General features: G+C 45.9%; 17 non-coding genes and 1 pseudogene across 17 annotated transcripts; all 18 read left to right on the top strand.

Moving 5' to 3' along the window:
- The first annotated feature begins 2,921 nt into the window (after positions 1-2,921).
- Positions 2,922-3,133, top strand: LOC142700864 (U2 spliceosomal RNA; annotated as a pseudogene).
- A 1,268-nt stretch (positions 3,134-4,401) lies between these two features.
- LOC142700853 (U2 spliceosomal RNA) lies at positions 4,402-4,592 on the top strand. The gene has a single exon (XR_012866733.1). It is a non-coding gene; the product is annotated as a U2 spliceosomal RNA (small nuclear RNA).
- A 1,269-nt stretch (positions 4,593-5,861) lies between these two features.
- LOC142700854 (U2 spliceosomal RNA) lies at positions 5,862-6,052 on the top strand. Its single transcript, XR_012866734.1, has one exon. It is a non-coding gene; the product is annotated as a U2 spliceosomal RNA (small nuclear RNA).
- A 1,263-nt stretch (positions 6,053-7,315) lies between these two features.
- Positions 7,316-7,506, top strand: LOC142700842 (U2 spliceosomal RNA). Its single transcript, XR_012866723.1, has one exon. It is a non-coding gene; the product is annotated as a U2 spliceosomal RNA (small nuclear RNA).
- A 1,124-nt stretch (positions 7,507-8,630) lies between these two features.
- On the top strand, positions 8,631-8,821 carry LOC142700841 (U2 spliceosomal RNA). Its single transcript, XR_012866722.1, has one exon. It is a non-coding gene; the product is annotated as a U2 spliceosomal RNA (small nuclear RNA).
- A 1,111-nt stretch (positions 8,822-9,932) lies between these two features.
- LOC142700840 (U2 spliceosomal RNA) lies at positions 9,933-10,123 on the top strand. The gene has a single exon (XR_012866721.1). It is a non-coding gene; the product is annotated as a U2 spliceosomal RNA (small nuclear RNA).
- A 1,132-nt stretch (positions 10,124-11,255) lies between these two features.
- Positions 11,256-11,446, top strand: LOC142700862 (U2 spliceosomal RNA). Its single transcript, XR_012866741.1, has one exon. It is a non-coding gene; the product is annotated as a U2 spliceosomal RNA (small nuclear RNA).
- A 1,132-nt stretch (positions 11,447-12,578) lies between these two features.
- LOC142700860 (U2 spliceosomal RNA) lies at positions 12,579-12,769 on the top strand. The gene has a single exon (XR_012866739.1). It is a non-coding gene; the product is annotated as a U2 spliceosomal RNA (small nuclear RNA).
- Positions 12,770-14,040: 1,271 nt separating this feature from the next.
- Positions 14,041-14,231, top strand: LOC142700839 (U2 spliceosomal RNA). Its single transcript, XR_012866720.1, has one exon. It is a non-coding gene; the product is annotated as a U2 spliceosomal RNA (small nuclear RNA).
- A 1,125-nt stretch (positions 14,232-15,356) lies between these two features.
- Positions 15,357-15,547, top strand: LOC142700838 (U2 spliceosomal RNA). The gene has a single exon (XR_012866719.1). It is a non-coding gene; the product is annotated as a U2 spliceosomal RNA (small nuclear RNA).
- Positions 15,548-16,675: 1,128 nt separating this feature from the next.
- LOC142700856 (U2 spliceosomal RNA) lies at positions 16,676-16,866 on the top strand. The gene has a single exon (XR_012866736.1). It is a non-coding gene; the product is annotated as a U2 spliceosomal RNA (small nuclear RNA).
- Positions 16,867-18,144: 1,278 nt separating this feature from the next.
- LOC142700869 (U2 spliceosomal RNA) lies at positions 18,145-18,335 on the top strand. Its single transcript, XR_012866745.1, has one exon. It is a non-coding gene; the product is annotated as a U2 spliceosomal RNA (small nuclear RNA).
- A 1,267-nt stretch (positions 18,336-19,602) lies between these two features.
- On the top strand, positions 19,603-19,793 carry LOC142700851 (U2 spliceosomal RNA). The gene has a single exon (XR_012866731.1). It is a non-coding gene; the product is annotated as a U2 spliceosomal RNA (small nuclear RNA).
- Positions 19,794-21,065: 1,272 nt separating this feature from the next.
- Positions 21,066-21,256, top strand: LOC142700867 (U2 spliceosomal RNA). Its single transcript, XR_012866744.1, has one exon. It is a non-coding gene; the product is annotated as a U2 spliceosomal RNA (small nuclear RNA).
- Positions 21,257-22,529: 1,273 nt separating this feature from the next.
- Positions 22,530-22,720, top strand: LOC142700861 (U2 spliceosomal RNA). The gene has a single exon (XR_012866740.1). It is a non-coding gene; the product is annotated as a U2 spliceosomal RNA (small nuclear RNA).
- A 1,130-nt stretch (positions 22,721-23,850) lies between these two features.
- Positions 23,851-24,041, top strand: LOC142700855 (U2 spliceosomal RNA). The gene has a single exon (XR_012866735.1). It is a non-coding gene; the product is annotated as a U2 spliceosomal RNA (small nuclear RNA).
- Positions 24,042-25,184: 1,143 nt separating this feature from the next.
- On the top strand, positions 25,185-25,375 carry LOC142700849 (U2 spliceosomal RNA). The gene has a single exon (XR_012866729.1). It is a non-coding gene; the product is annotated as a U2 spliceosomal RNA (small nuclear RNA).
- Positions 25,376-26,646: 1,271 nt separating this feature from the next.
- LOC142700837 (U2 spliceosomal RNA) lies at positions 26,647-26,837 on the top strand. Its single transcript, XR_012866718.1, has one exon. It is a non-coding gene; the product is annotated as a U2 spliceosomal RNA (small nuclear RNA).
- The last annotated feature ends 583 nt before the right edge of the window (positions 26,838-27,420 follow it).

Genomic DNA, 27,420 nt, shown 5'->3' with positions numbered 1-27,420 from the left:
AGTTAATTGAATGTACACTAAATTATGAGGTTTCAGAAGGTAAGGTGCCATCACACTGGAAACTTAATGTGTCCCTCTTGGAAGGAAGTAAGGTTAAAGAAGAATTCTGTAAGTTTTATGATAAACTAAAACAAAAAGAGGGCGAGTTTAATAATGTATTGGAGTGGTGGGATTTCATGAAGAGGAGTTTTAAAACCTTCTTTGTTAAATATGGGAAGAAGATAGCCTATGCAAAAAAGAAACTATACATTGATCTTAGTTCTAGGCTCCAATGTTTTTACCTATTTAGAAACAATGGTATAGAAATGGATGATCAAATTGAGTATGTAAAAAGTCAGATAAAAAATTTATTAAAAGAAAAAGGGAAAGAGATTATTTTCAACTCTCGTGTAAGAATCCTTGAAAAGGATGAGAAATGCTCTCATTTCTTTTTTAAAAAAATTTACGGGAAAAAAGATTTTATTGAGTGTCTAGAAGGGGAAACAAACCGTGAAGAAAAATTATTAAAAGCAAAAAATTTTTATGAGGAATTATTTTCCGAAAAGGTGCTTGATTCCTCTTTAAAGGAACATTTTATGGGGTTGTTAGATAAAAAGCTTAGCACTGATGAGATGATGTTTCTAGAGGAGGAATTTACTAAAAATGAAATATTAGATACGATTAATAGTTTTCAGAATTTAAAAACCCCTGGTATGGATGGTCTACCAATAGAATTCTATAAAAAATTTTGGGATGTAATAGGTGAGGATGTGTTCAAAGTTTTTTCTCAAATTGAATCTTCATTAATAATCCCGGAGTCCTGGTTGGAGGGTCTTATTGTTTTAATTTTTAAAAAAGGTGATAAAAAATTAATCAAGAATTGGAGGCCAATTACGCTACTGAACACCGATTATAAAATTTATGCAAAATTGTTAGGGAATCGTTTAAAAAAAGTGATAGCATCAATAATTGGGGTTGACCAGACATGCGCTGTGCCAAAAAGAAAAATTGTCGATTCTTTGGTTTTGCTACGGGATATTATTTGGGACAGCAAGGACCGCAATCAGGATTTAGCTTTGATCTCCTTTGATTTTGAAAAAGCTTATGATCGAGTTTCACACGATTTCTTATTCACAGTTTTAAGCAAATTAGGATGTTCAGAGGGTTTTATTAATCGTATTAAAATCTTATACAATGGAGGTTTTAGTAAAATTTCAGTTAATGGTTCCTTATCTGATAAAGTTCATATTCGATGTGGGGTGAAACAGGGCTGCCCTCTGTCACCTATCTTATTTATATGTGCAATTGAACCCCTCTTAGAGGCCTTTAGGAAAGATAAAGTAATTAACGGTTTTTTTATCCCAGGCTGTAAAAATGAACAAGTTAAAGTTATTGCATATATGGATGACGTGACAGTTTTGGTGCGTGATCTTAGAAGTTTTAATAGGGTTTTAAGAACAGTGGATTGGTTCTGTGGAGCATCAGGTTTCAAAGTGAATTTAGATAAAACCGGTGTTTTAACAATTGGGAAATTTACCCTTGAACCTGATTGTAAGTTGCTTAAAATGCATGACATGAAGATTTTAGGTATCTATTTTTCAGAATCTTGTGGGAATATAAAAAATTGGGAATCCTTGCTGGAAAGGGTAAGGAAAAAGATTTCCTTTTGGAATTTGCGAACTTTGACTCTTGAAGGTAAAATTTTGATCATAAAACAGGTTTTACTCCCCATGATTTTGTACATATCTGCTGTTTTTATCCCCCCAAATAATATCATGAAAAAACGTATTAAAATCTGTTTTTATTTCCTATGGAAATCAAATATGGAAAGAGTCAAAAGGGAGGAGTTGTATAAACCTAAGAATAAAGGAGGGAAAGGCTTCCCCGATATTAGGTCTTTTTTGTATATTAAATATTTGGCCTATTGTACAAGCACTTTATTGGGGCCCAGTTCAAAGATAAAAACTTTTCTTATTTATAATCTTGGGTTTTATATAAGGAAATACAAGTGGTTAGAAATTGACTTAAACAGACCATATAAGTTTTTACCACCAGAACATTATATTATTTTAGAGAAAATTTTAAGGGAGTTTGAGTTGTTAAAATCTGACTTAAGTATTATTACTAATCATAGAAAAGTGTTAAAGATCTTAGATGAGAGGAAAATTATGAGTTCTGTAACAGGTTTCTCTGTAAGAATTGTACAAGGTATTTGGATCAATGTTAACCTGTTTTACTTGTCTAACGAACATAAGGACCTGTTGTGGTGTATGTTGAAGGATTGCTTACCTACAAGAGAATTTCAGCATAGAAGAGGTTTGGTAAGACATGAAAGATGCCCAAGAGTAAGATGTAGCGGAAGTGAAACGCCAACGCATATTTTTTGGAATTGCTCATTTGCACAAAAGATTTGGAGGAAAGTTAGCATCTTAGTTAAATATTTGAGCAAAATTGATCATTTTGATTTTGATATGATCTTTTATGGATTGGGCATTGGTAAAGAGGATTTTAAAGTCGTATGGTTAATATTTACATGTGTTAAGATGGCTTTATGGAAAGCAAGAAATATTGTATTATTTAAAAGAGATCAGCTATCTGTTGAAAACTGTCTTAAACTATGTTTAAGCTATCTGTATGTATATTTTTGGAGAGATAAATTATTACTAGGTACTGTGAGAGCAAATGAGATTTGGAAACCAGAAATGTGGAATGTACTTACCTTGTGATGTGTAATCTTGTATTGTTTTCTTCTTTGCTATACCTGTAAAAAAAAAAAAAAAAAAAAAGTTAAAATATAATAAAAAAAAAAAACAGAAAACAAAACATATTAAAAAAAGAGAAAAAAAGTAATAATAACAATTAAAAAATGGATAAGATCATGAAAATTATATATTCATACTACAATGATGGTTTTGATGAAATCTAAGACTTTCAACCTATGTTTTGCGTTTTAAGATTTCAAATCTGAGTAGAAAAAAAAAAAAAAAAAAAAAAAAAAAAATCTGTTCTTATCAGTTTAATATCTGATACGTCCCCTATCTGGGGACCATATATTAAATGGATTTTTAGAACAGGGAGATGGAAATAGAGCTTGCTCTGTCCACTCCACGCATTGACCTGGTATTGCAGTATTTCCAGGACCGGTGCACCCTTTCCTTATGTGTTTACTAAAATCAGATTCCAAAAGTGCTTTTTGTGTTTGCCATTGTTTTTGTCTTTCGGATGGGATCTCCCCTTTTAATCCCATTATTTCAACACCTGTTGGACAATGCATTTGTACAGTCATGTGTGATAATGAGCTAATTTATTAAATGCAATTAATTAATACATTGCCACCTCTTGTTTTGTGTCGTCTGTGTTTCTGTGTTTCCGGCATTTCACATTGGAACAGCTCATTCACCTTCCTTGTCTTCTCTCCGCCCTCCCTCCTAGGTAGGTTAAAGAGCTGCACCTGAGCCAGCCACTGATTGATGCAGCACCATAGTCAAATAGTGGAGTGGAGTAGGGGAACAGCAAACAGCCATTAAAGCAGCCAGCCCGCCCGCCCGCCCGCCCGTCACAATGGACCTACCTGTGTACACTAGATGGATGCGATGGAATGTACTGTGGTCCCTACATTTCAAGAAGAAGTAAGAATTGCAGTTGCAACAAACCCTTGCTTGCCTACAAAGAGAGCAGCAATTTGGATTTGTTACTATGTTACCTGGAAGAATAACAAACTGTGCAAGGATGGAGGTTGTAGGAGCAAGGAGAACAAGTTGTCTGTAAAGTTGGTGGATGCCTATTTTCCATTTTGCAGTCCCTTGTCTCCCTCTTGTGGCCTCCTGGAGGCAACTAGCTGTGCAAAAAAAAGACAGCCCTGGGGGCCGGCTGTTGCAGTGTTGCCCTCTCAGGCAACACTGAGTGACTGACTGAGCCGCACCGTCTTATATAAAGTTCAGACGGAACTTTGCACGTGTCATAGTGGAGACCTCAGGAGCCAGAGCCAGCTTTGTGACATCATAATGGGGCCTCAGAGATAAAAGCCTGGGCCCAGGCAGTGTTGGTCAGTGCTGCTCAGCAGGCAGCACTGGACTGGATTAAAGCTGATACAAGGTGTGAAAGGAGAAGGGGTGGCAGTGGGCATGCACTTACTGCTGCTGCTGCTGCTGCCAGTGTTTGCACGGCAGGAGGGCATTTGGGCGTTGCCAGGAAGGCGTTTTTATGTCGATTCCTCCTCTTTCAGCACTGCATTGTGGTGCAAGCAAAAGAAGCAAATCCTGTCTTGCTTCCTCTCCGGCCTTTATTCACCTCCCGCTTAGTAGCTGTGAGTGTGTGTGAGCCTGCAGGGCCCCATGGAATTGCCTAGGAGTAGGCTGAATCGCTGCAAGGGGTGAACAGCAGTATTGGGCAGGCTCAGTCAACGCGCGGCCCGTTCGGGTTATCGCTTCTCGGCCTTTTGGCTAAGATCAAGTGTAGTATCTGTTCTTATCAGTTTAATATCTGATACGTCCCCTATCTGGAGACCATATATTAAATGGATTTTTAGAACAGGGAGATGGAAATAGAGCTTGCTCTGTCCACTCCACGCATTGACCTGGTATTGCAGTATTTCCAGGACCGGTGCACCCTTTCCTTATGTGTTTACTAAAATCAGATTCCAAAAGTGCTTTTTGTGTTTGCCATTGTTTTTGTCTTTCGGATGGGATCTCCCCTTTTAATCCCATTATTTCAACACCTGTTGGACAATGCATTTGTACAGTCATGTGTGATAATGAGCTAATTTATTAAATGCAATTAATTAATACATTGCCACCTCTTGTTTTGTGTCGTCTGTGTTTCTGTGTTTCCGGCATTTCACATTGGAACAGCTCATTCACCTTCCTTGTCTTCTCTCCGCCCTCCCTCCTAGGTAGGTTAAAGAGCTGCACCTGAGCCAGCCACTGATTGATGCAGCACCATAGTCAAATAGTGGAGTGGAGTAGGGGAACAGCAAACAGCCATTAAAGCAGCCAGCCCGCCCGCCCGCCCGTCACAATGGACCTACCTGTGTACACTAGATGGATGTGATGGAATGTACTGTGGTCCCTACATTTCAAGAAGAAGTAAGAATTGCAGTTGCAACAAACCCTTGCTTGCCTACAAAGAGAGCAGCAATTTGGATTTGTTACTATGTTACCTGGAAGAATAACAAACTGTGCAAGGATGGAGGTTGTAGGAGCAAGGAGAACAAGTTGTCTGTAAAGTTGGTGGATGCCTATTTTCCATTTTGCAGTCCCTTGTCTCCCTCTTGTGGCCTCCTGGAGGCAACTAGCTGTGCAAAAAAAAGACAGCCTGGGGGCCGGCTGTTGCAGTGTTGCCCTCTCAGGCAACACTGAGTGACTGACTGAGCCGCACCGTCTTATATAAAGTTCAGACGGAACTTTGCACGTGTCATAGTGGAGACCTCAGGAGCCAGAGCCAGCTTTCTGACATCATAATGGGGCCTCAGAGATAAAAGCCTGGGCCCAGGCAGTGTTGGTCAGTGCTGCTCAGCAGGCAGCACTGGACTGGATTAAAGCTGATACAAGGTGTGAAAGGAGAAGGGGTGGCAGTGGGCATGCACTTACTGCTGCTGCTGCTGCTGCTGCTGCCAGTGTTTGCACGGCAGGAGGGCATTTGGGCGTTGCCAGGAAGGCGTTTTTATGTTGATTCCTCCTCTTTCAGCACTGCATTGTGGTGCAAGCAAAAGAAGCAAATCCTGTCTTGCTTCCTCTCCGGCCTTTATTCACCTCCCGCTTAGTAGCTGTGAGTGTGTGTGAGCCTGCAGGGCCCCATGGAATTGCCTAGGAGTAGGCTGAATCGCTGCAAGGGGTGAACAGCAGTATTGGGCAGGCTCGGTCAACGCGCGGCCCGTTCGGGTTATCGCTTCTCGGCCTTTTGGCTAAGATCAAGTGTAGTATCTGTTCTTATCAGTTTAATATCTGATACGTCCCCTATCTTGGGACCATATATTAAATGGATTTTTAGAACAGGGAGATGGAAATAGAGCTTGCTCTGTCCACTCCACGCATTGACCTGGTATTGCAGTATTTCCAGGACCGGTGCACCCTTTCCTTATGTGTTTACTAAAATCAGATTCCAAAAGTGCTTTTTGTGTTTGCCATTGTTTTTGTCTTTCGGATGGGATCTCCCCTTTTAATCCCATTATTTCAACACCTGTTGGACAATGCATTTGTACAGTCATGTGTGATAATGAGCTAATTTATTAAATGCAATTAATTAATACATTGCCACCTCTTGTTTTGTGTCGTCTGTGTTTCTGTGTTTCCGGCATTTCACATTGGAACAGCTCATTCACCTTCCTTGTCTTCTCTCCGCCCTCCCTCCTAGGTAGGTTAAAGAGCTGCACCTGAGCCAGCCACTGATTGATGCAGCACCATAGTCAAATAGTGGAGTGGAGTAGGGGAACAGCAAACAGCCATTAAAGCAGCCAGCCCGCCCGCCCGCCCGTCACAATGGACCTACCTGTGTACACTAGATGGATGTGATGGAATGTACTGTGGTCCCTACATTTCAAGAAGAAGTAAGAATTGCAGTTGCAACAAACCCTTGCTTGCCTACAAAGAGAGCAGCAATTTGGATTTGTTACTATGTTACCTGGAAGAATAACAAACTGTGCAAGGATGGAGGTTGTAGGAGCAAGGAGAACAAGTTGTCTGTAAAGTTGGTGGATGCCTATTTTCCATTTTGCAGTCCCTTGTCTCCCTCTTGTGGCCTCCTGGAGGCAACTAGCTGTGCAAAAAAAAGACAGCCTGGGGGCCGGCTGTTGCAGTGTTGCCCTCTCAGGCAATACTGAGTGACTGACTGAGCCGCACCGTCTTATATAAAGTTCAGACGGAACTTTGCACGTGTCATAGTGGAGACCTCAGGAGCCAGAGCCAGCTTTCTGACATCATAATGGGGCCTCAGAGATAAAAGCCTGGGCCCAGGCAGTGTTGGTCAGTGCTGCTCAGCAGGCAGCACTGGACTGGATTAAAGCTGATACAAGGTGTGAAAGGAGAAGGGGTGGCAGTGGGCATGCACTTACTGCTGCTGCTGCTGCTGCCAGTGTTTGCACGGCAGGAGGGCATTTGGGCGTTGCCAGGAAGGCGTTTTTATGTCGATTCCTCCTCTTTCAGCACTGCATTGTGGTGCAAGCAAAAGAAGCAAATCCTGTCTTGCTTCCTCTCCGGCCTTCATTCACCTCCCGCTTAGTAGCTGTGAGTGTGTGTGAGCCTGCAGGGCCCCATGGAATTGCCTAGGAGTAGGCTGAATCGCTGCAAGGGGTGAACAGCAGTATTGGGCAGGCTCGGTCAACGCGCGGTCCGTTCGGGTTATCGCTTCTCGGCCTTTTGGCTAAGATCAAGTGTAGTATCTGTTCTTATCAGTTTAATATCTGATACGTCCCCTATCTGGGGACCATATATTAAATGGATTTTTAGAACAGGGAGATGGAAATAGAGCTTGCTCTGTCCACTCCACGCATTGACCTGGTATTGCAGTATTTCCAGGACCGGTGCACCCTTTCCTTATGTGTTTACTAAAATCAGATTCCAAAAGTGCTTTTTGTGTTTGCCATTGTTTTTGTCTTTCGGATGGGATCTCCCCTTTTAATCCTATTATTTCAACACCTGTTGGACAATGCATTTGTACAGTCATGTGTGATAATGAGCTAATTTATTAAATGCAATTAATTAATACATTGCCACCTCTTGTTTTGTGTCGTCTGTGTTTCTGTGTTTCCGGCATTTCACATTGGAACAGCTCATTCACCTTCCTTGTCTTCTCTCCGCCCTCCCTCCTAGGTAGGTTAAAGAGCTGCACCTGAGCCAGCCACTGATTGATGCAGCACCATAGTCAAATAGTGGAGTGGAGTAGGGGAACAGCAAACAGCCATTAAAGCAGCCAGCCCGCCCGCCCGCCCGTCACAATGGACCTACCTGTGTACACTAGATGGATGTGATGGAATGTACTGTGGTCCCTACATTTCAAGAAGAAGTAAGAATTGCAGTTGCAACAAACCCTTGCTTGCCTACAAAGAGAGCAGCAATTTGGATTTGTTACTATGTTACCTTTAAGAATAACAAACTGTGCAAGGATGGAGGTTGTAGGAGCAAGGAGAACAAGTTGTCTGTAAAGTTGGTGGATGCCTATTTTCCATTTTGCAGTCCCTTGTCTCCCTCTTGTGGCCTCCTGGAGGCAACTAGCTGTGCAAAAAAAAGACAGCCTGGGGGCCGGCTGTTGCAGTGTTGCCCTCTCAGGCAACACTGAGTGACTGACTGAGCCGCACCGTCTTATATAAAGTTCAGACGGAACTTTGCACGTGTCATAGTGGAGACCTCAGGAGCCAGAGCCAGCTTTCTGACATCATAATGGGGCCTCAGAGATAAAAGCCTGGGCCCAGGCAGTGTTGGTCAGTGCTGCTCAGCAGGCAGCACTGGACTGGATTAAAGCTGATACAAGGTGTGAAAGGAGAAGGGGTGGCAGTGGGCATGCACTTACTGCTGCTGCTGCTGCTGCTGCTGCCAGTGTTTGCACGGCAGGAGGGCATTTGGGCGTTGCCAGGAAGGCGTTTTTATGTCGATTCCTCCTCTTTCAGCACTGCATTGTGGTGCAAGCAAAAGAAGCAAAACGCGCGGCACGTTCGGGTTATCGCTTCTCGGCCTTTTGGCTAAGATCAAGTGTAGTATCTGTTCTTATCAGTTTAATATCTGATACGTCCCCTATCTGGGGACCATATATTAAATGGATTTTTAGAACAGGGAGATGGAAATAGAGCTTGCTCTGTCCACTCCACGCATTGACCTGGTATTGCAGTATTTCCAGGACCGGTGCACCCTTTCCTTATGTGTTTACTAAAATCAGATTCCAAAAGTGCTTTTTGTGTTTGCCATTGTTTTTGTCTTTCGGATGGGATCTCCCCTTTTAATCCCATTATTTCAACACCTGTTGGACAATGCATTTGTACAGTCATGTGTGATAATGAGCTAATTTATTAAATGCAATTAATTAATACATTGCCACCTCTTGTTTTGTGTCGTCTGTGTTTCTGTGTTTCCGGCATTTCACATTGGAACAGTTCATTCACCTTCCTTGTCTTCTCTCCGCCCTCCCTCCTAGGTAGGTTAAAGAGCTGCACCTGAGCCAGCCACTGATTGATGCAGCACCATAGTCAAATAGTGGAGTGGAGTAGGGGAACAGCAAACAGCCATTAAAGCAGCCAGAAGTCACAATGGACCTACCTGTGTACACTAGATGGATGTGATGGAATGTACTGTGGTCCCTACATTTCAAGAAGAAGTAAGAATTGCAGTTGCAACAAACCCTTGCTTGCCTACAAAGAGAGCAGCAATTTGGATTTGTTACTATGTTACCTGGAAGAATAACAAACTGTGCAAGGATGGAGGTTGTAGGAGCAAGGAGAACAAGTTGTCTGTAAAGTTGGTGGATGCCTATTTTCCATTTTGCAGTCCCTTGTCTCCCTCTTGTGGCCTCCTGGAGGCAACTAGCTGTGCAAAAAAAAGACAGCCTGGGGGCCGGCTGTTGCAGTGTTGCCCTCTCAGGCAACACTGAGTGACTGACTGAGCCGCACCGTCTTATATAAAGTTCAGACGGAACTTTGCACGTGTCATAGTGGAGACCTCAGGAGCCAGAGCCAGCTTTCTGACATCATAATGGGGCCTCAGAGATAAAAGCCTGGGCCCAGGCAGTGTTGGTCAGTGCTGCTCAGCAGGCAGCACTGGACTGGATTAAAGCTGATACAAGGTGTGAAAGGAGAAGGGGTGGCAGTGGGCATGCACTTACTGCTGCTGCTGCTGCTGCTGCTGCCAGTGTTTGCACGGCAGGAGGGCATTTGGGCGTTGCCAGGAAGGCGTTTTTATGTCGATTCCTCCTCTTTCAGCACTGCATTGTGGTGCAAGCAAAAGAAGCAAAACGCGCGGCACGTTCGGGTTATCGCTTCTCGGCCTTTTGGCTAAGATCAAGTGTAGTATCTGTTCTTATCAGTTTAATATCTGATACGTCCCCTATCTGGGGACCATATATTAAATGGATTTTTAGAACAGGGAGATGGAAATAGAGCTTGCTCTGTCCACTCCACGCATTGACCTGGTATTGCAGTATTTCCAGGACCGGTGCACCCTTTCCTTATGTGTTTACTAAAATCAGATTCCAAAAGTGCTTTTTGTGTTTGCCATTGTTTTTGTCTTTCGGATGGGATCTCCCCTTTTAATCCCATTATTTCAACACCTGTTGGACAATGCATTTGTACAGTCATGTGTGATAATGAGCTAATTTATTAAATGCAATCAATTAATACATTGCCACCTCTTGTTTTGTGTCGTCTGTGTTTCTGTGTTTCCGGCATTTCACATTGGAACAGCTCATTCACCTTCCTTGTCTTCTCTCCGCCCTCCCTCCTAGGTAGGTTAAAGAGCTGCACCTGAGCCAGCCACTGATTGATGCAGCACCATAGTCAAATAGTGGAGTGGAGTAGGGGAACAGCAAACAGACATTAAAGCAGCCAGCCCGCCCGCCCGCCCGCCCGCCCGTCACAATGGACCTACCTGTGTACACTAGATGGATGTGATGGAATGTACTGTGGTCCCTACATTTCAAGAAGAAGTAAGAATTGCAGTTGCAACAAACCCTTGCTTGCCTACAAAGAGAGCAGCAATTTGGATTTGTTACTATGTTACCTGGAAGAATAACAAACTGTGCAAGGATGGAGGTTGTAGGAGCAAGGAGAACAAGTTGTCTGTAAAGTTGGTGGATGCCTATTTTCCATTTTGCAGTCCCTTGTCTCCCTCTTGTGGCCTCCTGGAGGCAACTAGCTGTGCAAAAAAAAGACAACCTGGGGGCCGGCTGTTGCAGTGTTGCCCTCTCAGGCAACACTGAGTGACTGACTGAGCCGCACCGTCTTATATAAAGTTCAGACGGAACTTTGCACGTGTCATAGTGGAGACCTCAGGAGCCAGAGCCAGCTTTCTGACATCATAATGGGGCCTCAGAGATAAAAGCCTGGGCCCAGGCAGTGTTGGTCAGTGCTGCTCAGCAGGCAGCACTGGACTGGATTAAAGCTGATACAAGGTGTGAAAGGAGAAGGGGTGGCAGTGGGCATGCACTTACTGCTGCTGCTGCTGCTGCTGCTGCCAGTGTTTGCACGGCAGGAGGGCATTTGGGCGTTGCCAGGAAGGCGTTTTTATGTCGATTCCTCCTCTTTCAGCACTGCATTGTGGTGCAAGCAAAAGAAGCAAAACGCGCGGCACGTTCGGGTTATCGCTTCTCTGCCTTTTGGCTAAGATCAAGTGTAGTATCTGTTCTTATCAGTTTAATATCTAATACGTCCCCTATCTTGGGACCATATATTAAATGGATTTTTAGAACAGGGAGATGGAAATAGAGCTTGCTCTGTCCACTCCACGCATTGACCTGGTATTGCAGTATTTCCAGGACCGGTGCACCCTTTCCTTATGTGTTTACTAAAATCAGATTCCAAAAGTGCTTTTTGTGTTTGCCATTGTTTTTGTCTTTCGGATGGGATCTCCCCTTTTAATCCCATTATTTCAACACCTGTTGGACAATGCATTTGTACAGTCATGTGTGATAATGAGCTAATTTATTAAATGCAATTAATTAATACATTGCCACCTCTTGTTTTGTGTCGTCTGTGTTTCTGTGTTTCCGGCATTTCACATTGGAACAGCTCATTCACCTTCCTTGTCTTCTCTCCGCCCTCCCTCCTAGGTAGGTTAAAGAGCTGCACCTGAGCCAGCCACTGATTGATGCAGCACCATAGTCAAATAGTGGAGTGGAGTAGGGGAACAGCAAACAGACATTAAAGCAGCCAGCCCGCCCGCCCGCCCGCCCGCCCGTCACAATGGACCTACCTGTGTACACTAGATGGATGTGATGGAATGTACTGTGGTCCCTACATTTCAAGAAGAAGTAAGAATTGCAGTTGCAACAAACCCTTGCTTGCCTACAAAGAGAGCAGCAATTTGGATTTGTTACTATGTTACCTGGAAGAATAACAAACTGTGCAAGGATGGAGGTTGTAGGAGCAAGGAGAACAAGTTGTCTGTAAAGTTGGTGGATGCCTATTTTCCATTTTGCAGTCCCTTGTCTCCCTCTTGTGGCCTCCTGGAGGCAACTAGCTGTGCAAAAAAAAGACAACCTGGGGGCCGGCTGTTGCAGTGTTGCCCTCTCAGGCAACACTGAGTGACTGACTGAGCCGCACCGTCTTATATAAGGTTCAGACGGAACTTTGCACGTGTCATAGTGGAGACCTCAGGAGCCAGAGCCAGCTTTCTGACATCATAATGGGGCCTCAGAGATAAAAGCCTGGGCCCAGGCAGTGTTGGTCAGTGCTGCTCAGCAGGCAGCACTGGACTGGATTAAAGCTGATACAAGGTGTGAAAGGAGAAGGGGTGGCAGTGGGCATGCACTTACTGCTGCTGCTGCTGCTGCTGCTGCCAGTGTTTGCACGGCAGGAGGGCATTTGGGCGTTGCCAGGAAGGCGTTTTTATGTCGATTCCTCCTCTTTCAGCACTGCATTGTGGTGCAAGCAAAAGAAGCAAAACGCGCGGCACGTTCGGGTTATCGCTTCTCTGCCTTTTGGCTAAGATCAAGTGTAGTATCTGTTCTTATCAGTTTAATATCTAATACGTCCCCTATCTTGGGACCATATATTAAATGGATTTTTAGAACAGGGAGATGGAAATAGAGCTTGCTCTGTCCACTCCACGCATTGACCTGGTATTGCAGTATTTCCAGGACCGGTGCACCCTTTCCTTATGTGTTTACTAAAATCAGATTCCAAAAGTGCTTTTTGTGTTTGCCATTGTTTTTGTCTTTCGGATGGGATCTCCCCTTTTAATCCCATTATTTCAACACCTGTTGGACAATGCATTTGTACAGTCATGTGTGATAATGAGCTAATTTATTAAATGCAATTAATTAATACATTGCCACCTCTTGTTTTGTGTCGTCTGTGTTTCTGTGTTTCCGGCATTTCACATTGGAACAGCTCATTCACCTTCCTTGTCTTCTCTACCGCCCTCCCTCCTAGGTAGGTTAAAGAGCTGCACCTGAGCCAGCCACTGATTGATGCAGCACCATAGTCAAATAGTGGAGTGGAGTAGGGGAACAGCAAACAGCAATTAAAGCAGCCAGCCCGCCCGCCCGCCCGCCCGTCACAATGGACCTACCTGTGTACACTAGATGGATGTGATGGAATGTACTGTGGTCCCTACATTTCAAGAAGAAGTAAGAATTGCAGTTGCAACAAACCCTTGCTTGCCTACAAAGAGAGCAGCAATTTGGATTTGTTACTATGTTACCTGGAAGAATAACAAACTGTGCAAGGATGGAGGTTGTAGGAGCAAGGAGAACAAGTTGTCTGTAAAGTTGGTGGATGCCTATTTTCCATTTTGCAGTCCCTTGTCTCCCTCTTGTGGCCTCCTGGAGGCAACTAGCTGTGCAAAAAAAAGACAGCCTGGGGGCCGGCTGTTGCAGTGTTGCCCTCTCAGGCAACACTGAGTGACTGACTGAGCCGCACCGTCTTATATAAAGTTCAGACGGAACTTTGCACGTGTCATAGTGGAGACCTCAGGAGCCAGAGCCAGCTTTCTGACATCATAATGGGGCCTCAGAGATAAAAGCCTGGGCCCAGGCAGTGTTGGTCAGTGCTGCTCAGCAGGCAGCACTGGACTGGATTAAAGCTGATACAAGGTGTGAAAGGAGAAGGGGTGGCAGTGGGCATGCACTTACTGCTGCTGCTGCTGCTGCTGCCAGTGTTTGCACGGCAGGAGGGCATTTGGGCGTTGCCAGGAAGGCGTTTTTATGTCGATTCCTCCTCTTTCAGCACTGCATTGTGGTGCAAGCAAAAGAAGCAAATCCTGTCTTGCTTCCTCTCCGGCCTTTATTCACCTCCCGCTTAGTAGCTGTGAGTGTGTGTGAGCCTGCAGGGCCCCATGGAATTGCCTAGGAGTAGGCTAAATCGCTGCAAGGGGTGAACAGTAGTATTGGGCAGGCTCGGTCAACGCGTGGCCCGTTCGGGTTATCGCTTCTCGGCCTTTTGGCTAAGATCAAGTGTAGTATCTGTTCTTATCAGTTTAATATCTGATACGTCCCCTATCTGGGGACCATATATTAAATGGATTTTTAGAACAGGGAGATGGAAATAGAGCTTGCTCTGTCCACTCCACGCATTGACCTGGTATTGCAGTATTTCCAGGACCGGTGCACCCTTTCCTTATGTGTTTACTAAAATCAGATTCCAAAAGTGCTTTTTGTGTTTGCCATTGTTTTTGTCTTTCGGATGGGATCTCCCCTTTTAATCCCATTATTTCAACACCTGTTGGACAATGCATTTGTACAGTCATGTGTGATAATGAGCTAATTTATTAAATGCAATTAATTAATACATTGCCACCTCTTGTTTTGTGTCGTCTGTGTTTCTGTGTTTCCGGCATTTCACATTGGAACAGCTCATTCACCTTCCTTGTCTTCTCTCCGCCCTCCCTCCTAGGTAGGTTAAAGAGCTGCACCTGAGCCAGCCACTGATTGATGCAGCACCATAGTCAAATAGTGGAGTGGAGTAGGGGAACAGCAAACAGCCATTAAAGCAGCCAGCCCGCCCGCCCGCCCGCCCGTCACAATGGACCTACCTGTGTACACTAGATGGATGTGATGGAATGTACTGTGGTCCCTACATTTCAAGAAGAAGTAAGAATTGCAGTTGCAACAAACCCTTGCTTGCCTACAAAGAGAGCAGCAATTTGGATTTGTTACTATGTTACCTGGAAGAATAACAAACTGTGCAAGGATGGAGGTTGTAGGAGCAAGGAGAACAAGTTGTCTGTAAAGTTGGTGGATGCCTATTTTCCATTTTGCAGTCCCTTGTCTCCCTCTTGTGGCCTCCTGGAGGCAACTAGCTGTGCAAAAAAAAGACAGCCTGGGGGCCGGCTGTTGCAGTGTTGCCCTCTCAGGCAACACTGAGTGACTGACTGAGCCGCACCGTCTTATATAAAGTTCAGACGGAACTTTGCACGTGTCATAGTGGAGACCTCAGGAGCCAGAGCCAGCTTTCTGACATCATAATGGGGCCTCAGAGATAAAAGCCTGGGCCCAGGCAGTGTTGGTCAGTGCTGCTCAGCAGGCAGCACTGGACTGGATTAAAGCTGATACAAGGTGTGAAAGGAGAAGGGGTGGCAGTGGGCATGCACTTACTGCTGCTGCTGCTGCTGCTGCCAGTGTTTGCACGGCAGGAGGGCATTTGGGCGTTGCCAGGAAGGCGTTTTTATGTCGATTCCTCCTCTTTCAGCACTGCATTGTGGTGCAAGCAAAAGAAGCAAAACGCGCGGCACGTTCGGGTTATCGCTTCTCGGCCTTTTGGCTAAGATCAAGTGTAGTATCTGTTCTTATCAGTTTAATATCTGATACGTCCCCTATCTGGGGACCATATATTAAATGGATTTTTAGAACAGGGAGATGGAAATAGAGCTTGCTCTGTCCACTCCACGCATTGACCTGGTATTGCAGTATTTCCAGGACCGGTGCACCCTTTCCTTATGTGTTTACTAAAATCAGATTCCAAAAGTGCTTTTTGTGTTTGCCATTGTTTTTGTCTTTCGGATGGGATCTCCCCTTTTAATCCCATTATTTCAACACCTGTTGGACAATGCATTTGTACAGTCATGTGTGATAATGAGCTAATTTATTAAATGCAATTAATTAATACATTGCCACCTCTTGTTTTGTGTCGTCTGTGTTTCTGTGTTTCCGGCATTTCACATTGGAACAGCTCATTCACCTTCCTTGTCTTCTCTCCGCCCTCCCTCCTAGGTAGGTTAAAGAGCTGCACCTGAGCCAGCCACTGATTGATGCAGCACCATAGTCAAATAGTGGAGTGGAGTAGGGGAACAGCAAACAGACATTAAAGCAGCCAGCCCGCCCGCCCGCCCGCCCGTCACAATGGACCTACCTGTGTACACTAGATGGATGTGATGGAATGTACTGTGGTCCCTACATTTCAAGAAGAAGTAAGAATTGCAGTTGCAACAAACCCTTGCTTGCCTACAAAGAGAGCAGCAATTTGGATTTGTTACTATGTTACCTGGAAGAATAACAAACTGTGCAAGGATGGAGGTTGTAGGAGCAAGGAGAACAAGTTGTCTGTAAAGTTGGTGGATGCCTATTTTCCATTTTGCAGTCCCTTGTCTCCCTCTTGTGGCCTCCTGGAGGCAACTAGCTGTGCAAAAAAAAGACAACCTGGGGGCCGGCTGTTGCAGTGTTGCCCTCTCAGGCAACACTGAGTGACTGACTGAGCCGCACCGTCTTATATAAAGTTCAGACGGAACTTTGCACGTGTCATAGTGGAGACCTCAGGAGCCAGAGCCAGCTTTCTGACATCATAATGGGGCCTCAGAGATAAAAGCCTGGGCCCAGGCAGTGTTGGTCAGTGCTGCTCAGCAGGCAGCACTGGACTGGATTAAAGCTGATACAAGGTGTGAAAGGAGAAGGGGTGGCAGTGGGCATGCACTTACTGCTGCTGCTGCTGCTGCTGCTGCCAGTGTTTGCACGGCAGGAGGGCATTTGGGCGTTGCCAGGAAGGCGTTTTTATGTCGATTCCTCCTCTTTCAGCACTGCATTGTGGTGCAAGCAAAAGAAGCAAAACGCGCGGCACGTTCGGGTTATCGCTTCTCGGCCTTTTGGCTAAGATCAAGTGTAGTATCTGTTCTTATCAGTTTAATATCTAATACGTCCCCTATCTTGGGACCATATATTAAATGGATTTTTAGAACAGGGAGATGGAAATAGAGCTTGCTCTGTCCACTCCACGCATTGACCTGGTATTGCAGTATTTCCAGGACCGGTGCACCCTTTCCTTATGTGTTTACTAAAATCAGATTCCAAAAGTGCTTTTTGTGTTTGCCATTGTTTTTGTCTTTCGGATGGGATCTCCCCTTTTAATCCCATTATTTCAACACCTGTTGGACAATGCATTTGTACAGTCATGTGTGATAATGAGCTAATTTATTAAATGCAATTAATTAATACATTGCCACCTCTTGTTTTGTGTCGTCTGTGTTTCTGTGTTTCCGGCATTTCACATTGGAACAGCTCATTCACCTTCCTTGTCTTCTCTACCGCCCTCCCTCCTAGGTAGGTTAAAGAGCTGCACCTGAGCCAGCCACTGATTGATGCAGCACCATAGTCAAATAGTGGAGTGGAGTAGGGGAACAGCAAACAGCAATTAAAGCAGCCAGCCCGCCCGCCCGCCCGCCCGCCCGTCACAATGGACCTACCTGTGTACACTAGATGGATGTGATGGAATGTACTGTGGTCCCTACATTTCAAGAAGAAGTAAGAATTGCAGTTGCAACAAACCCTTGCTTGCCTACAAAGAGAGCAGCAATTTGGATTTGTTACTATGTTACCTGGAAGAATAACAAACTGTGCAAGGATGGAGGTTGTAGGAGCAAGGAGAACAAGTTGTCTGTAAAGTTGGTGGATGCCTATTTTCCATTTTGCAGTCCCTTGTCTCCCTCTTGTGGCCTCCTGGAGGCAACTAGCTGTGCAAAAAAAAGACAGCCTGGGGGCCGGCTGTTGCAGTGTTGCCCTCTCAGGCAACACTGAGTGACTGACTGAGCCGCACCGTCTTATATAAAGTTCAGACGGAACTTTGCACGTGTCATAGTGGAGACCTCAGGAGCCAGAGCCAGCTTTCTGACATCATAATGGGGCCTCAGAGATAAAAGCCTGGGCCCAGGCAGTGTTGGTCAGTGCTGCTCAGCAGGCAGCACTGGACTGGATTAAAGCTGATACAAGGTGTGAAAGGAGAAGGGGTGGCAGTGGGCATGCACTTACTGCTGCTGCTGCTGCTGCTGCTGCCAGTGTTTGCACGGCAGGAGGGCATTTGGGCGTTGCCAGGAAGGCGTTTTTATGTCGATTCCTCCTCTTTCAGCACTGCATTGTGGTGCAAGCAAAAGAAGCAAATCCTGTCTTGCTTCCTCTCCGGCCTTTATTCACCTCCCGCTTAGTAGCTGTGAGTGTGTGTGAGCCTGCAGGGCCCCATGGAATTGCCTAGGAGTAGGCTGAATCGCTGCAAGGGGTGAACAGTAGTATTGGGCAGGCTCGGTCAACGCGTGGCCCGTTCGGGTTATCGCTTCTCGGCCTTTTGGCTAAGATCAAGTGTAGTATCTGTTCTTATCAGTTTAATATCTGATACGTCCCCTATCTGGGGACCATATATTAAATGGATTTTTAGAACAGGGAGATGGAAATAGAGCTTGCTCTGTCCACTCCACGCATTGACCTGGTATTGCAGTATTTCCAGGACCGGTGCACCCTTTCCTTATGTGTTTACTAAAATCAGATTCCAAAAGTGCTTTTTGTGTTTGCCATTGTTTTTGTCTTTCGGATGGGATCTCCCCTTTTAATCCCATTATTTCAACACCTGTTGGACAATGCATTTGTACAGTCATGTGTGATAATGAGCTAATTTATTAAATGCAATTAATTAATACATTGCCACCTCTTGTTTTGTGTCGTCTGTGTTTCTGTGTTTCCGGCATTTCACATTGGAACAGCTCATTCACCTTCCTTGTCTTCTCTCCGCCCTCCCTCCTAGGTAGGTTAAAGAGCTGCACCTGAGCCAGCCACTGATTGATGCAGCACCATAGTCAAATAGTGGAGTGGAGTAGGGGAACAGCAAACAGCCATTAAAGCAGCCAGCCCGCCCGCCCGCCCGCCCGTCACAATGGACCTACCTGTGTACACTAGATGGATGTGATGGAATGTACTGTGGTCCCTACATTTCAAGAAGAAGTAAGAATTGCAGTTGCAACAAACCCTTGCTTGCCTACAAAGAGAGCAGCAATTTGGATTTGTTACTATGTTACCTGGAAGAATAACAAACTGTGCAAGGATGGAGGTTGTAGGAGCAAGGAGAACAAGTTGTCTGTAAAGTTGGTGGATGCCTATTTTCCATTTTGCAGTCCCTTGTCTCCCTCTTGTGGCCTCCTGGAGGCAACTAGCTGTGCAAAAAAAAGACAGCCTGGGGGCCGGCTGTTGCAGTGTTGCCCTCTCAGGCAACACTGAGTGACTGACTGAGCCGCACCGTCTCATATAAAGTTCAGACGGAACTTTGCACGTGTCATAGTGGAGACCTCAGGAGCCAGAGCCAGCTTTCTGACATCATAATGGGGCCTCAGAGATAAAAGCCTGGGCCCAGGCAGTGTTGGTCAGTGCTGCTCAGCAGGCAGCACTGGACTGGATTAAAGCTGGTACAAGGTGTGAAAGGAGAAGGGGTGGCAGTGGGCATGCACTTACTGCTGCTGCTGCTGCTGCCAGTGTTTGCACGGCAGGAGGGCATTTGGGCGTTGCCAGGAAGGCGTTTTTATGTCGATTCCTCCTCTTTCAGCACTGCATTGTGGTGCAAGCAAAAGAAGCAAATCCTGTCTTGCTTCCTCTCCGGCCTTTATTCACCTCCCGCTTAGTAGCTGTGAGTGTGTGTGAGCCTGCAGGGCCCCATGGAATTGCCTAGGAGTAGGCTGAATCGCTGCAAGGGGTGAACAGCAGTATTGGGTAGGCTCGGTCAACGCGCGGCCCGTTCGGGTTATCGCTTCTCGGCCTTTTGGCTAAGATCAAGTGTAGTATCTGTTCTTATCAGTTTAATATCTGATACGTCCCTTATCTGGGGACCATATATTAAATGGATTTTTAGAACAGGGAGATGGAAATAGAGCTTGCTCTGTCCACTCCACGCATTGACCTGGTATTGCAGTATTTCCAGGACCGGTGCACCCTTTCCTTATGTGTTTACTAAAATCAGATTCCAAAAGTGCTTTTTGTGTTTGCCATTGTTTTTGTCTTTCGGATGGGATCTCCCCTTTTAATCCCATTATTTCAACACCTGTTGGACAATGCATTTGTACAGTCATGTGTGATAATGAGCTAATTTATTAAATGCAATTAATTAATACATTGCCACCTCTTGTTTTGTGTCGTCTGTGTTTCTGTGTTTCCGGCATTTCACATTGGAACAGCTCATTCACCTTCCTTGTCTTCTCTCCGCCCTCCCTCCTAGGTAGGTTAAAGAGCTGCACCTGAGCCAGCCACTGATTGATGCAGCACCATAGTCAAATAGTGGAGTGGAGTAGGGGAACAGCAAACAGCCATTAAAGCAGCCAGCCCGCCCGCCCGCCCGTCACAATGGACCTACCTGTGTACACTAGATGGATGTGATGGAATGTACTGTGGTCCCTACATTTCAAGAAGAAGTAAGAATTGCAGTTGCAACAAACCCTTGCTTGCCTACAAAGAGAGCAGCAATTTGGATTTGTTACTATGTTACCTGGAAGAATAACAAACTGTGCAAGGATGGAGGTTGTAGGAGCAAGGAGAACAAGTTGTCTGTAAAGTTGGTGGATGCCTATTTTCCATTTTGCAGTCCCTTGTCTCCCTCTTGTGGCCTCCTGGAGGCAACTAGCTGTGCAAAAAAAAGACAGCCTGGGGGCCGGCTGTTGCAGTGTTGCCCTCTCAGGCAACACTGAGTGACTGACTGAGCCGCACCGTCTTATATAAAGTTCAGACGGAACTTTGCACGTGTCATAGTGGAGACCTCAGGAGCCAGAGCCAGCTTTCTGACATCATAATGGGGCCTCAGAGATAAAAGCCTGGGCCCAGGCAGTGTTGGTCAGTGCTGCTCAGCAGGCAGCACTGGACTGGAGTAAAGCTGATACAAGGTGTGAAAGGAGAAGGGGTGGCAGTGGGCATGCACTTACTGCTGCTGCTGCTGCTGCTGCTGCTGCCAGTGTTTGCACGGCAGGAGGGCATTTGGGCGTTGCCAGGAAGGCGTTTTTATGTCGATTCCTCCTCTTTCAGCACTGCATTGTGGTGCAAGCAAAAGAAGCAAATCCTGTCTTGCTTCCTCTCCGGCCTTTATTCACCTCCCGCTTAGTAGCTGTGAGTGTGTGTGAGCCTGCAGGGCCCCATGGAATTGCCTAGGAGTAGGCTGAATACCTGCAAGGGGTGAACAGCAGTATTGGGCAGGCTCGGTCAACGCGCGGCCCGTTCGGGTTATCGCTTCTCGGCCTTTTGGCTAAGATCAAGTGTAGTATCTGTTCTTATCAGTTTAATATCTGATACGTCCCCTATCTGGGGACCATATATTAAATGGATTTTTAGAACAGGGAGATGGAAATAGAGCTTGCTCTGTCCACTCCACGCATTGACCTGGTATTGCAGTATTTCCAGGACCGGTGCACCCTTTCCTTATGTGTTTACTAAAATCAGATTCCAAAAGTGCTTTTTGTGTTTGCCATTGTTTTTGTCTTTCGGATGGGATCTCCCCTTTTAATCCCATTATTTCAACACCTGTTGGACAATGCATTTGTACAGTCATGTGTGATAATGAGCTAATTTATTAAATGCAATTAATTAATACATTGCCACCTCTTGTTTTGTGTCGTCTGTGTTTCTGTGTTTCCGGCATTTCACATTGGAACAGCTCATTCACCTTCCTTGTCTTCTCTCCGCCCTCCCTCCTAGGTAGGTTAAAGAGCTGCACCTGAGCCAGCCACTGATTGATGCAGCACCATAGTCAAATAGTGGAGTGGAGTAGGGGAACAGCAAACAGCCATTAAAGCAGCCAGCCCGCCCGCCCGCCCGCCCGTCACAATGGACCTACCTGTGTACACTAGATGGATTTGATGGAATGTACTGTGGTCCCTACATTTCAAGAAGAAGTAAGAATTGCAGTTGCAACAAACCCTTGCTTGCCTACAAAGAGAGCAGCAATTTGGATTTGTTACTATGTTACCTGGAAGAATAACAAACTGTGCAAGGATGGAGGTTGTAGGAGCAAGGAGAACAAGTTGTCTGTAAAGTTGGTGGATGCCTATTTTCCATTTTGCAGTCCCTTGTCTCCCTCTTGTGGCCTCCTGGAGGCAACTAGCTGTGCAAAAAAAAGACAGCCTGGGGGCCGGCTGTTGCAGTGTTGCCCTCTCAGGCAACACTGAGTGACTGACTGAGCCGCACCGTCTTATATAAAGTTCAGACGGAACTTTGCACGTGTCATAGTGGAGACCTCAGGAGCCAGAGCCAGCTTTCTGACATCATAATGGGGCCTCAGAGATAAAAGCCTGGGCCCAGGCAGTGTTGGTCAGTGCTGCTCAGCAGGCAGCACTGGACTGGATTAAAGCTGATACAAGGTGTGAAAGGAGAAGGGGTGGCAGTGGGCATGCACTTACTGCTGCTGCTGCTGCTGCTGCTGCCAGTGTTTGCACGGCAGGAGGGCATTTGGGCGTTGCCAGGAAGGCGTTTTTATGTCGATTCCTCCTCTTTCAGCACTGCATTGTGGTGCAAGCAAAAGAAGCAAATCCTGTCTTGCTTCCTCTCCGGCCTTTATTCACCTCCCGCTTAGTAGCTGTGAGTGTGTGTGAGCCTGCAGGGCCCCATGGAATTGCCTAGGAGTAGGCTGAATCGCTGCAAGGGGTGAACAGCAGTATTGGGCAGGCTCGGTCAACGCGCGGCCCGTTCGGGTTATCGCTTCTCGGCCTTTTGGCTAAGATCAAGTGTAGTATCTGTTCTTATCAGTTTAATATCTGATACGTCCCCTATCTGGGGACCATATATTAAATGGATTTTTAGAACAGGGAGATGGAAATAGAGCTTGCTCTGTCCACTCCACGCATTGACCTGGTATTGCAGTATTTCCAGGACCGGTGCACCCTTTCCTTATGTGTTTACTAAAATCAGATTCCAAAAGTGCTTTTTGTGTTTGCCATTGTTTTTGTCTTTCGGATGGGATCTCCCCTTTTAATCCCATTATTTCAACACCTGTTGGACAATGCATTTGTACAGTCATGTGTGATAATGAGCTAATTTATTAAATGCAATTAATTAATACATTGCCACCTCTTGTTTTGTGTCGTCTGTGTTTCTGTGTTTCCGGCATTTCACATTGGAACAGCTCATTCACCTTCCTTGTCTTCTCTCCGCCCTCCCTCCTAGGTAGGTTAAAGAGCTGCACCTGAGCCAGCCACTGATTGATGCAGCACCATAGTCAAATAGTGGAGTGGAGTAGGGGAACAGCAAACAGCCATTAAAGCAGCCAGCCCGCCCGCCCGCCCGTCACAATGGACCTACCTGTGTACACTAGATGGATGTGATGGAATGTACTGTGGTCCCTACATTTCAAGAAGAAGTAAGAATTGCAGTTGCAACAAACCCTTACTTGCCTACAAAGAGAGCAGCAATTTGGATTTGTTACTATGTTACCTGGAAGAATAACAAACTGTGCAAGGATGGAGGTTGTAGGAGCAAGGAGAACAAGTTGTCTGTAAAGTTGGTGGATGCCTATTTTCCATTTTGCAGTCCCTTGTCTCCCTCTTGTGGCCTCCTGGAGGCAACTAGCTGTGCAAAAAAAAGACAACCTGGGGGCCGGCTGTTGCAGTGTTGCCCTCTCAGGCAACACTGAGTGACTGACTGAGCCGCACCGTCTTATATAAAGTTCAGACGGAACTTTGCACGTGTCATAGTGGAGACCTCAGGAGCCAGAGCCAGCTTTCTGACATCATAATGGGGCCTCAGAGATAAAAGCCTGGGCCCAGGCAGTGTTGGTCAGTGCTGCTCAGCAGGCAGCACTGGACTGGATTAAAGCTGATACAAGGTGTGAAAGGAGAAGGGGTGGCAGTGGGCATGCACTTACTGCTGCTGCTGCTGCTGCTGCTGCTGCTGCCAGTGTTTGCACGGCAGGAGGGCATTTGGGCGTTGCCAGGAAGGCGTTTTTATGTCGATTCCTCCTCTTTCAGCACTGCATTGTGGTGCAAGCAAAAGAAGCAAAACGCGCGGCACGTTCGGGTTATCGCTTCTCGGCCTTTTGGCTAAGATCAAGTGTAGTATCTGTTCTTATCAGTTTAATATCTAATACGTCCCCTATCTGGGGACCATATATTAAATGGATTTTTAGAACAGGGAGATGGAAATAGAGCTTGCTCTGTCCACTCCACGCATTGACCTGGTATTGCAGTATTTCCAGGACCGGTGCACCCTTTCCTTATGTGTTTACTAAAATCAGATTCCAAAAGTGCTTTTTGTGTTTGCCATTGTTTTTGTCTTTCGGATGGGATCTCCCCTTTTAATCCCATTATTTCAACACCTGTTGGACAATGCATTTGTACAGTCATGTGTGATAATGAGCTAATTTATTAAATGCAATTAATTAATACATTGCCACCTCTTGTTTTGTGTCGTCTGTGTTTCTGTGTTTCCGGCATTTCACATTGGAACAGCTCATTCACCTTCCTTGTCTTCTCTACCGCCCTCCCTCCTAGGTAGGTTAAAGAGCTGCACCTGAGCCAGCCACTGATTGATGCAGCACCATAGTCAAATAGTGGAGTGGAGTAGGGGAACAGCAAACAGCAATTAAAGCAGCCAGCCCGCCCGCCCGCCCGCCCGCCCGCCCGTCACAATGGACCTACCTGTGTACACTAGATGGATGTGATGGAATGTACTGTGGTCCCTACATTTCAAGAAGAAGTAAGAATTGCAGTTGCAACAAACCCTTGCTTGCCTACAAAGAGAGCAGCAATTTGGATTTGTTACTATGTTACCTGGAAGAATAACAAACTGTGCAAGGATGGAGGTTGTAGGAGCAAGGAGAACAAGTTGTCTGTAAAGTTGGTGGATGCCTATTTTCCATTTTGCAGTCCCTTGTCTCCCTCTTGTGGCCTCCTGGAGGCAACTAGCTGTGCAAAAAAAAGACAACCTGGGGGCCGGCTGTTGCAGTGTTGCCCTCTCAGGCAACACTGAGTGACTGACTGAGCCGCACCGTCTTATATAAAGTTCAGACGGAACTTTGCACGTGTCATAGTGGAGACCTCAGGAGCCAGAGCCAGCTTTCTGACATCATAATGGGGCCTCAGAGATAAAAGCCTGGGCCCAGGCAGTGTTGGTCAGTGCTGCTCAGCAGGCAGCACTGGACTGGATTAAAGCTGATACAAGGTGTGAAAGGAGAAGGGGTGGCAGTGGGCATGCACTTACTGCTGCTGCTGCTGCTGCTGCTGCTGCTGCCAGTGTTTGCACGGCAGGAGGGCATTTGGGCGTTGCCAGGAAGGCGTTTTTATGTCGATTCCTCCTCTTTCAGCACTGCATTGTGGTGCAAGCAAAAGAAGCAAAACGCGCGGCACGTTCGGGTTATCGCTTCTCGGCCTTTTGGCTAAGATCAAGTGTAGTATCTGTTCTTATCAGTTTAATATCTGATACGTCCCCTATCTGGGGACCATATATTAAATGGATTTTTAGAACAGGGAGATGGAAATAGAGCTTGCTCTGTCCACTCCACGCATTGACCTGGTATTGCAGTATTTCCAGGACCGGTGCACCCTTTCCTTATGTGTTTACTAAAATCAGATTCCAAAAGTGCTTTTTGTGTTTGCCATTGTTTTTGTCTTTCGGATGGGATCTCCCCTTTTAATCCCATTATTTCAACACCTGTTGGACAATGCATTTGTACAGTCATGTGTGATAATGAGCTAATTTATTAAATGCAATTAATTAATACATTGCCACCTCTTGTTTTGTGTCGTCTGTGTTTCTGTGTTTCCGGCATTTCACATTGGAACAGCTCATTCACCTTCCTTGTCTTCTCTACCGCCCTCCCTCCTAGGTAGGTTAAAGAGCTGCACCTGAGCCAGCCACTGATTGATGCAGCACCATAGTCAAATAGTGGAGTGGAGTAGGGGAACAGCAAACAGCAATTAAAGCAGCCAGCCCGCCCGCCCGCCCGCCCGTCACAATGGACCTACCTGTGTACACTAGATGGATGTGATGGAATGTACTGTGGTCCCTACATTTCAAGAAGAAGTAAGAATTGCAGTTGCAACAAACCCTTGCTTGCCTACAAAGAGAGCAGCAATTTGGATTTGTTACTATGTTACCTGGAAGAATAACAAACTGTGCAAGGATGGAGGTTGTAGGAGCAAGGAGAACAAGTTGTCTGTAAAGTTGGTGGATGCCTATTTTCCATTTTGCAGTCCCTTGTCTCCCTCTTGTGGCCTCCTGGAGGCAACTAGCTGTGCAAAAAAAAGACAGCCTGGGGGCCGGCTGTTGCAGTGTTGCCCTCTCAGGCAACACTGAGTGACTGACTGAGCCGCACCGTCTTATATAAAGTTCAGACGGAACTTTGCACGTGTCATAGTGGAGACCTCAGGAGCCAGAGCCAGCTTTCTGACATCATAATGGGGCCTCAGAGATAAAAGCCTGGGCCCAGGCAGTGTTGGTCAGTGCTGCTCAGCAGGCAGCACTGGACTGGATTAAAGCTGATACAAGGTGTGAAAGGAGAAGGGGTGGCAGTGGGCATGCACTTACTGCTGCTGCTGCTGCTGCTGCCAGTGTTTGCACGGCAGGAGGGCATTTGGGCGTTGCCAGGAAGGCGTTTTTATGTCGATTCCTCCTCTTTCAGCACTGCATTGTGGTGCAAGCAAAAGAAGCAAATCCTGTCTTGCTTCCTCTCCGGCCTTTATTCACCTCCCGCTTAGTAGCTGTGAGTGTGTGTGAGCCTGCAGGGCCCCATGGAATTGCCTAGGAGTAGGCTAAATCGCTGCAAGGGGTGAACAGTAGTATTGGGCAGGCTCGGTCAACGCGTGGCCCGTTCGGGTTATCGCTTCTCGGCCTTTTGGCTAAGATCAAGTGTAGTATCTGTTCTTATCAGTTTAATATCTGATACGTCCCCTATCTGGGGACCATATATTAAATGGATTTTTAGAACAGGGAGATGGAAATAGAGCTTGCTCTGTCCACTCCACGCATTGACCTGGTATTGCAGTATTTCCAGGACCGGTGCACCCTTTCCTTATGTGTTTACTAAAATCAGATTCCAAAAGTGCTTTTTGTGTTTGCCATTGTTTTTGTCTTTCGGATGGGATCTCCCCTTTTAATCCCATTATTTCAACACCTGTTGGACAATGCATTTGTACAGTCATGTGTGATAATGAGCTAATTTATTAAATGCAATTAATTAATACATTGCCACCTCTTGTTTTGTGTCGTCTGTGTTTCTGTGTTTCCGGCATTTCACATTGGAACAGCTCATTCACCTTCCTTGTCTTCTCTCCGCCCTCCCTCCTAGGTAGGTTAAAGAGCTGCACCTGAGCCAGCCACTGATTGATGCAGCACCATAGTCAAATAGTGGAGTGGAGTAGGGGAACAGCAAACAGCCATTAAAGCAGCCAGCCCGCCCGCCCGCCCGTCACAATGGACCTACCTGTGTACACTAGATGGATGTGATGGAATGTACTGTGGTCCCTACATTTCAAGAAGAAGTAAGAATTGCAGTTGCAACAAACCCTTGCTTGCCTACAAAGAGAGCAGCAATTTGGATTTGTTACTATGTTACCTGGAAGAATAACAAACTGTGCAAGGATGGAGGTTGTA

This window comes from Rhinoderma darwinii, unplaced genomic scaffold, assembly GCF_050947455.1.
Source record: "Rhinoderma darwinii isolate aRhiDar2 unplaced genomic scaffold, aRhiDar2.hap1 Scaffold_1975, whole genome shotgun sequence".
Taxonomy (NCBI): Eukaryota; Metazoa; Chordata; class Amphibia; order Anura; family Rhinodermatidae; genus Rhinoderma; species Rhinoderma darwinii.
This window is presented reverse-complemented; position numbering and strand designations above follow the sequence as displayed.